Source organism: Pyrus communis, chromosome 5, assembly GCF_041283825.1.
Source record: "Pyrus communis isolate YQ-2024b chromosome 5, ASM4128382v1, whole genome shotgun sequence".
Lineage (NCBI taxonomy): Eukaryota > Viridiplantae > Streptophyta > Magnoliopsida > Rosales > Rosaceae > Pyrus > Pyrus communis.
In genome coordinates, this window is record NC_142569.1 from 9,483,495 (window position 1) to 9,492,804 (window position 9,310).

The 9,310-nt window shown below is 36.6% G+C and overlaps 1 long non-coding RNA gene and 1 pseudogene across 2 annotated transcripts; one reads left to right on the forward strand and one right to left on the reverse strand.

Annotated features, from left to right (window-relative positions):
- Nucleotides 1-692: 692 nt before the first annotated feature.
- Nucleotides 693-1,189, reverse strand: LOC148696715 (uncharacterized). The gene is made up of 2 exons (XR_015962523.1): nucleotides 1,109-1,189; nucleotides 693-894 (listed from the first exon to the last, which is right to left on the reverse strand). It is a non-coding gene; the product is annotated as an uncharacterized LOC148696715 (long non-coding RNA).
- Nucleotides 1,190-5,112: 3,923 nt separating this feature from the next.
- LOC137726292 (G-type lectin S-receptor-like serine/threonine-protein kinase At4g27290) lies at nucleotides 5,113-8,857 on the forward strand (annotated as a pseudogene). Its single transcript, XR_015962522.1, has 7 exons — nucleotides 5,113-6,515; nucleotides 6,638-6,766; nucleotides 6,883-7,037; nucleotides 7,115-7,325; nucleotides 7,407-7,644; nucleotides 7,738-7,888; nucleotides 8,430-8,857. The product of XR_015962522.1 is annotated as a G-type lectin S-receptor-like serine/threonine-protein kinase At4g27290 (transcript).
- Nucleotides 8,858-9,310: the final 453 nt, after the last annotated feature.

The following is a 9,310-nucleotide window of genomic DNA, read 5'->3' on the forward strand; positions in this document are numbered from 1 at the left end:
CATACATATTACCAGACCAAGATATAGATTAAAAATGAAAAAAAATAGTTTGATAAAAAAAATATAAAGACGTCCATTGTCACGCCCCGATCCCAAGATACATCTAGGATCGTGACGTGACTGGTACTTGTACATCTATCATGCCTTGCCTCTGAGACATGACCGAAAACACAAATGAAAGGTTCAACAACGCAATAACTTTTTCTTTTATTTCATGGCTGCATCTAACTTTTGTGTTAAACTACCTACGTACCCAAAGACGGGATCAAACCATTCGTAATTCACTTTTTAATTTAATTTTGTCTTTCCAAGAAGAAACCACAATTACCAATATCCACCAACCAAATCTATTCAAACACAGCCAAAATTCCATTACCTTTAATTAGCAACCTAATCGATTTCTACTAAAATTACTCAAAACGGGACTTGAATTTCCAAATTCGATGTCCGAAACCCACATTCACTGCCGCACATATTTTTATTTTATACGCTAGGTTGGAGTGCAAAAGACATTTTCAAAGTGCTAAACACACTACTTTTAATCAAACTACTAATCTTTTCCTTGATTATGATTTTTTGTCAGGTTACTAATCTTTTCCTTTTCTTTTGGTGGTTTTCTTCGAGTTATCAAAAGTCATGCCGCCAAGCTGCAATATCATTAAATTCTAACTCTAATAAATTTTTGCTAGTCATGGAGGTATCATGCATATTAATTATTAATGAAGCATGCAAAAACTGAATGCACTTCACCATATTTTTCTTGACATTACATTATTTTGTCAGAGAAATCGATCAAGTATTGGGCTTACACAGGATGATCAAATATGATATATATCTCCTTCATGTAAATGGTAAAAGACTCTCCAACTTACTGAGCATAAATGGAACGAACAACTGCAAAATCAAACAATTAATTTCCAGATACTCGCATCCAAGAAAGAAAACAACGAAAGGAAAAATAGAATGATCACCAACCCAGATAGTTGAAATTATCAGTATCAAGTGAATTATGCAAACAAATTATCGTCATGCTAAAAATCTAAACGAAATAATAAAATTTATCAATTAATTTAAGAGAAAAGTAAAGGGGAATGGAAGAATTGCCTACCTCCTGAGTTTGAAGAGAAAGAGACGCTGAGATCCCAGAGATCCCCCTTCTTTCTTTTTTTTTCCTTCTCCACCGCCTTCCCCCTTCTCCATTCCTCCCCTTACCCCCCCACCCCGCCACCCCCCCCCACCCCCAACCCCCCACCCGCACCCCCACCCCCGGTGGTTCTCCACCCTTCCACTCTTTCTTATTTTATTATTATTGTATTCTATCATTAATATTTTATATCTAGTAATATTATATTTTCCCTCTACTTTGAATAAAATAATTTATACATGTTTTGTAAAATTTTTCTGGTTTCAATTTTCGCTATGCATGTGCTTAGTCGTTCATAATGACGAGTACTATAAGAATATACTAATTAATATGTCACATGTATCCTAACTACTAAGTCAATAAAAGTCGACACACACCCTCTAGGGGCAATTTGATCATTTCATATGCTTCAAAAATAAAATATAATAAATTATAGACGGTTTGTAACATCCATCATTATTAAAAATAAAAGAATTTTAGTTTTGACTGACTTGTTTAAACATATATATTTTGGTGATTATTTGAATTCAATTATTGCGAATAATTAATAAAAAAAACCACCACGCAAGGATACATACAATTACCCGGCAACTGAAAAGATAATTTTAGATTTATACTATTTTTATTTCAGAAAAAGACAAAAATAACATGTAATTTATATAAATTAAAAAATACTGCCATGTCTAGTGGGCAAAACACTTTGGTCAAATCTTTAAAACGAGTGAAGTCTAAAACCTGTGAAAGAGATGTGGAGGAATCTAATTTTCTGTTTTAAAGAGTGCTAGTAAAATAATGAATTCCCGATGGCAAGCTTCTCCATAAATCAAAATACCACCTCACTTCAAAAGTAAAATTCCTCCAAAATCAATAGGTAAAAGTTAGAGAGATAACCTTTGATAGAGACAGGAGTGAAGCTGGTGCAAAATATCACACTATTTAGTTTCGTAACTACAACACAAAAGAATTGCAGGTAAAGAGAGGAAGGGAGGGATACTGATATTATTACTTTCACCTTTTTTCTTTTATGTGTATTGTGATTACACACGGAATGCTCTTTATATAGAGCCGCATCCGTGAAGGTTTACAAAATGAAGTGATTGTCTTTTGAAAAACCTCACATATATATCAACAACAACACAACTATTCTCAAGTCTTCCTCACTATTAACTAAAACATATGAGCATACATTTCCACAATTTTTACAACAAATTTTGGGTTTTAATTCCTCTATGATTAGTAAGCCATGAACAATTCGTAACCAGGATTCAACATTTTACTTTGATTCAACATGCCATTAGCATTAAGCTCAATTTTTATATAGTTTTGTATCATGACACTTGATGCACTGGACCAAGTTCCCAGCACACCGAAAAGTTTCTCCCTCATAAGAGGCACATAACATACAAGTACGCAAATAAACAAGAAGAAAAAATCCATGCCTAATTAGTAACAACCACCCAACCTATTTAATTCTGACCCGAAACAGGATAGGCCGCTTATTAGATTAGTTACAATAAACTTCACTATATGCGCGCATAAAGGTCTTGGACAAAAATGCAACAAGAAATACCGGTATTCCAGATATATTAATTAAATTTTGTATGGTGCATAATTTCCAATTTATATCAATTATTATGCAATGTAGAAGAAGCTATCTTTTTTTAATAGCAGTCTGCATTGTACTTCCGCTTCTTATTTCCCGATGATAAATCTGTATTTCACAGGGTTATTTTTCTGAGTCAATTTACTGCTTTTTTGTTTAACCCCTATTTAATTGTGGATAAGCAGGATGGGCGAGATTATTTTTCTGAAGAGTCGAGACGTATATATGGGTATGCACAAACAGAAGCAAGGCCAAGGCTAGATGGTGTGAGGTCTGACATTATTCTCTATTTTTTACTGTTCTTTTTAACTAATTTCAGTGTCAAATATGTTACTTTTCTCCTTTTTTTTCTCATCATTGCTGTATGCATCTGATGTATCGGATCCGTTGTGCAATTAGGATTGCTGTCAATATCACCAAGCAAAGGATGGAGATGGATGGGTTGAGTACAAAGGAACTCTAGTCTTTAATAGGCCACATAAGGTATGCAAATAGTTCTGCTGTCCTCACATGCATTTATCAATGTGTAAAACAACAAATAAATTTTTCACTGAAGTGTGAGTTGCATGTCAGAACTGCAGAAATGACCATATAAATAAAGGTAGGAATTTGAGAGTTAGAAGTTCAGAAGTGCTCTCGTGACTTTCAGGGATGAGATCCAGCTTTCAAGTGTTTGAAGAAACTTTTACTACATTCAACCCCATCTCGCGAAACGTGTCCAAACCTTGTCTAGGCACCCCGCAGTTAACATGACAGGAACACAAAGTGGTCCAAGACACCACATCTTTCACCCCCATGGCATCGAAAACCCGTCTTGCCCCATCAACGTATTTACATTTTCCAAACATATCGACCATTGCATTGCCCAAAGAGACATCCGAATGAAACCCAAATTGAAATGCATCATCGTGAAGCTCCTTAGCATTTCTAACATCACCAAGAGCAGCACACGCCTTAGCAACTGACAGAAGCAGAAGATTATCAGGCACAATTCGCCGAGCTCTGAGCCAAGCATAAAGATTTATGGATTCGTTGAGGAACCCATGTCGCGTGTAGCCTGATATGTGCACGGTCCACGCACGCAGGTTTGGGAATTTGATTGAACAGGCGGCGTGCACGTTGTTAATCGCCGGAATTACGGTAGATTTTCAAGAACCTAAGGCTCAGGTGAGGCGGGACGTGGGTGGGTAGCTTTGAAAGCATGTAATATTATTGTTTTAATGGCTTTTGCATCTTGTAATGTGCGGGGAGAAGCTTCATTTTTCAAGTGCTTTTGAAAAGCAGTTGAGAAGTGCCGTTTCTTCGCGCCAAGACAGGTAATAAACGACAATGACTGTAACTAGGGGAAACGACACGCTCCGTGCGTTAATTAGCTTTATTTTAAAAAAAACTAATGAAAAATGTTTGAAAATTTTAGTTTTAATGATAAGGACAAAATAAAGGGTAAAGTGAATAGTACCAGAATTGACTTTTTAGTGTAAAAATATGGTTTTTCGTTAAAATGAATAGTACTGTGGGTTTTTCGTTAAAACTCCATTTTTTTTAAGCATGGAACAACATTCCACTAGATTGCATTTTATTTTGTTTTGTTTATTCTTTTTCCTTTTTGTAAGACTTTGTAATTGCCAAATAAAAAATAGTTTGAATTTTCTATTACGTTGTTAAAATTTTAGTATTTAATAAATATTATAGTTTGTTTATTTATTGGATAATTGTTAAATGACTAAACGATCTTAGAGTTTGTTGAGTTCTTGCATATGATAAATGTGAAGGAGACTCTCAAAATTGGAACTCTCTATTGACTCTCTAACATCTCATATTTTTGGCACAATGTTATATAATGTTGGCATGAGAATTAAAAAGTGACTTAAAAAATTTACTCTTTGAATCATGGTGCAACGTTGCATGATAAAAAAGAGAGTCAGTAATGTAGAATAAAAACTCAAATAAGAAGATTGCTAGCATTCATTTTTAAAGATTTGAACACGTAACCTCCCCAAATAGACTGAAAACAAGATGCTATCAAATGATCGTTTGCATAACCCTATGGTTTGAAATTCAACAATTCACCATGGATGTCATTTCATTTTGACATGAAAAAATTTGACGTGTGTACAAATACATTGTAACAACAATCATGAGAATTTATTAGCATGTCCATTTTATGATTTCCGCAGATGTATAATAAGTGAATTATTGTTTCATGACAGCTGGGAGAGAGGCAATTGTCATATGAATTTCTTTGGCAATCCACCATTGAAGATGTGATCTTATTATATCAGCTGTCCCTGAATTGTCAACGGTCCATCTTTCTTTCCAAACCAAAGTTATCGGGTCAACTAAGAAACCTAAGTATTTTAATTTTTTTTTCGAAGTCTTTTAATTTACTTTGATTTTTCATTGGGCCAATGGTCCATCTTCTCTGCATAATTTTTGTATAAATTTCTTTGGATAAAGTATGCAATCTCAGAATAACGATGCAAGCCTTGAGAAGCTTTTTTACGTGCTTGCTCTTCTTATTCTCCCTTCTAAGAATCTCAGCTGCAACTGCACTGAGCACAATCACTCCGAGTCAATGTATAAGAGATGGCGAAACTCTGGTTTCTGTAGGTGGAAGCTATGAACTGGGATTCTTCAGCCCAGGTAAATCGAAAAGCCGGTACGTGGGAATATGGTACACTGATTCTACTGATGCAGTTGTGTGGGTAGCCAACAGAGAAACACCACTTGGTGATTCTTCGGGACTTTTGAAGCTCACCGAGCAAGGAGTTCTGGTCCTCCTTCTCAATAGCTCAAACAGCATTGTGTGGTCATCGAATTCTTCAAGAATCGCGGGGAATCCAATGTCGCAACTCTTGGATTCTGGAAATCTTGTGGTGCTAGACGGAAACGAAACTAACCCGGATAACTTCTTGTGGCAGAGTTTTGATTATCCTTGTCACACATTTCTACCGAAAATGAAGATTGGTTGGGACTTGGTTACTGGTTTAGATAGGTATCTCTCGTCTTGGAAGAGCACAGAAGATCCTGCTCCAGGAGAGTTTTCAATACGAATGGATTATCGTGGCTTACCACAACTTCTTCTTATGAAAGGAGCTAAGATACAGGCTAGAGCAGGGTCATGGAATGGCCTTTATTTGACAGGACTAGGATATGGTGTCAGAGAACCAAATCCAATATCTGGGACTGAATTTGTGTTGAACAAGGAAGAGGTCTATTTTGAGTACAGCCTCCGAAACATGTCAGTGTTCTCGAGATTTGTATTGAACCCATTAGGGGTCGGAGAGCGGTTCCCATGGGTGTATCAAACACGGAGTTGGGAACTTGCCTCTACATTCCTAGCTGATCGGTGTGAAAGTTATGCCTTGTGTGGTCCATTTTCTAGTTGCAGTAGCAATGGTAACTCTCCAAAATGTGCATGCTTGAAGGGATTTGTACCAAAATCTTCGAAAGATTGGAATTCGGGATATTGGTCTGATGGATGTGTTCGAAGGACTCCGTTGGCCTGCAGCGATGGAGATGACTTCATACCGTACAGTGGGATTAAACTGCCAGACACATCAACCTCGTGGTTTGATAAAAGCATGAGTCTTAAGGAATGCAAGGGATTATGTTTGGGAAACTGCTCATGTACTGCGTGTGCAAATCTAGACATCAGGGATGGAGGAAGTGGCTGCGTGCTTTGGTTTGATAACCTCACCGACATAAGAGAATTCACTCTCGGCGGTGGTCAAGACCTCTATATACGGGTGGCAGCTTCGGAACTAGGTACGTCTTAGACCTTTATCTGCAATTATGCAAAGTAGGGTTTATATAAGTTAGTGTTAGAACCACGGTTACTGCAACACTACGAAATCACATGAAAAGTTTGTTTTATACGGATATTTCAGATCATGTTAAGAAAAAGAGCAATTTCAACAAGAGACAGCTACCTGGAATCAGCTCTGCAGTTTTTCTCATGGGACTGCTAACAGTTGGAGTAATATTGTACATACAGAAGAAGAAACTCAAAAATGAAGGTAACCATTTTCAGACTCATTAAAAATGCATCAGATAAGGTGGTATTTAATTTCGATAGTGTAGCTAACTGTTCGCATCTTTTTATCCATGCTGAAGAGATCTCCTACTATTTCAGGATACAGAAGAAAGGATTGCAGAGATGAGTACCTCGGAGAAGACGGGGAAGAGATGGAGTTACCACTGTTTGACTTGACCACCATAGCTAAAGCCACTGAAAACTTTTCAAGCTGCAACAAGCTGGGAGAAGGTGGCTTTGGACCTGTGTACAAGGTAACATAAATTCATGCAATCAAAATTAGCTAAATTGCTGTACAAAATTTATGTCTTTTCGAAATGATGGTCCATAGGGTACACTACTAGGAGGAAAAGAAATTGCAGTAAAGAGGCTTTCAAAGAATTCCGGACAAGGAATGAGAGAGTTCAGAACTGAAGTTATACTCATAGCCAGGCTTCAGCATCGCAATCTTGTTAAGCTTCTCGGTTGTTGCATTCAAAAGGACGAAAAAATTCTAATATATGAATTCATGCCCAGCAAAAGCTTGGACTTTTAGATTTTTGGTATGATCCTTCATTTTCAACCTTATTTACCTAGGATTCAATGTGCCATTGAAATAACAGGCTTAAAGTTTTTTTTTTCAGATCAGGAGGGACAAAAATTGCTCGATTGGCCTAAGTGCTTCCACATTATCGGTGGAGTTGCCCGAGGGCTTCTTTATCTTCACCAAGACTCTAGATTAAGGATTATACATCGAGATCTGAAACCTAGCAATATTCTGCTAGATGATAATATGAACCCGAAGATTTCAGACTTTGGCCTGGCTAAAACATTTGGTGGTGATCAAAGTCAAGCCAACACAAACAGAGTGGTTGGAACCTAGTAAGAATGCTTAGATTTGTTTTGTGGTTTATAATTTTCATTGTTTTGTTTTTGAAATTCTTTCTGATTGGTCACTGCATATTTATCTGGCAGTGGTTATATGTCTCCAGAATATGTAGCAGATGGAATCTTCTCGATGAAATCTGATGTGTTTAGCTTTGGAGTCATATTGCTCGAGATGTTGAGTAGGAAGAAGAACAGGGGATTTCGTCATCCAGATCATGACCACAACCTTCTTGGACATGTAAGTATAACAAACGAGGTGATGGTATTTTACTTTAAAAAGAAGAGTGAATTAGGCCTGGTTTGGTACTGAGGTGATTCTGAAAAAAACTGGTATAAAAAAAAGCTGGGAGTTGTTTTTGTGTTTGGTAAACATTCAGCTTCATCTTTTTTTCACAGTTTTGGGTGGAAAAAAAGCCAAAAACAAGAAGCTGCAAAACCCAGCTTTGAAAAACTGGTTTTTTTTCACATCTGTTTTACATAAAAGTTTACCAAACACTATAATTCTGTTTTTTTTTTTTTTTTTTTTTTTTTCCAAAAGAACTTTTACAAAAAAGTTTACCAAACACTCTGCTGCTTTATTCCACAGCTGCTTATTTTCACAGCACAGCAGAATCAGCTTTTTTTCAAAGCACAACAATACCAAACCAGCCCTTAGACGGTGCTCTTCGAAGCACGGTCTTCTAATGACATGCATTTAACCGTATCGAAGGTCTGCAGCAAAGCGCCCCCCCCCCCCCCCCCCCCACTAACATATCATACATGTTTCAATTTGTTTGAAGGCATGGATACTATGGATTCAAGATAAACCACTAGAACTGATCGATAAAACGTTTTGTGATTCGTGCAACATGTCTGAAGCGGTAAGGTGTCTTCACGTGGGGCTATTATGTGTGCAAAGAGTACCTGAGGATAGACCAAGCATGTCATCTGTGGTTCTGATGTTAAGCAGTGGTGATGTCTTGCCGCCTCCAAAGCAGCCTGGTTTTTACACTGAACGAAGCATCCATGAATCACCAACAAGGACGCTTCCATGTTCAGAGAATACTTTCAGCACTACGATGATAGAAGCTCGGTAGATCATCATTGAAGTGCTTGTTAGTCCTTCAATCTACCGTCACAAAACGTGTTCAGAAGGTTGACATGAAGCTTATAGTCTTTGCTGGCAAACAATTAGACATGCAATTATAACTATGCATGAAAAATATTTATGATTACAAGTTTAGTAGTTCCTAAATCATAACAAAGAATTGATTTGGGGTTGTTAGGTTGTTGAAGGAAATTGAAGTTATAGCTAAAGTTGTGTTTATTATTTATTAATTTTAAAGAATTGCCATATTTGGCTAATATCATACAGTACTAACAAAAAATATGGCCCGCGCGTTGCTGTGAGATTAGAAATTGTATGAAAAAATATGTTCCAAAGCTATAATATATTGTTACAGAATATTAATGTTATCTACACTGAAAGATGTTTGAGTTTTTTGAAAGAATTTTTACATGAAGCGCATAAATTGGGTGAATGAGCTCTTGGATTTCTTTGAACCACTCTATGAATAGCATTACCTATGAATGATTGATTGTGTAACAAAAATTAGTGAAGGAGTGTAATAGATGAAACTTTCATATGTATAATTCAAACTTCTACACATTTATCCATACT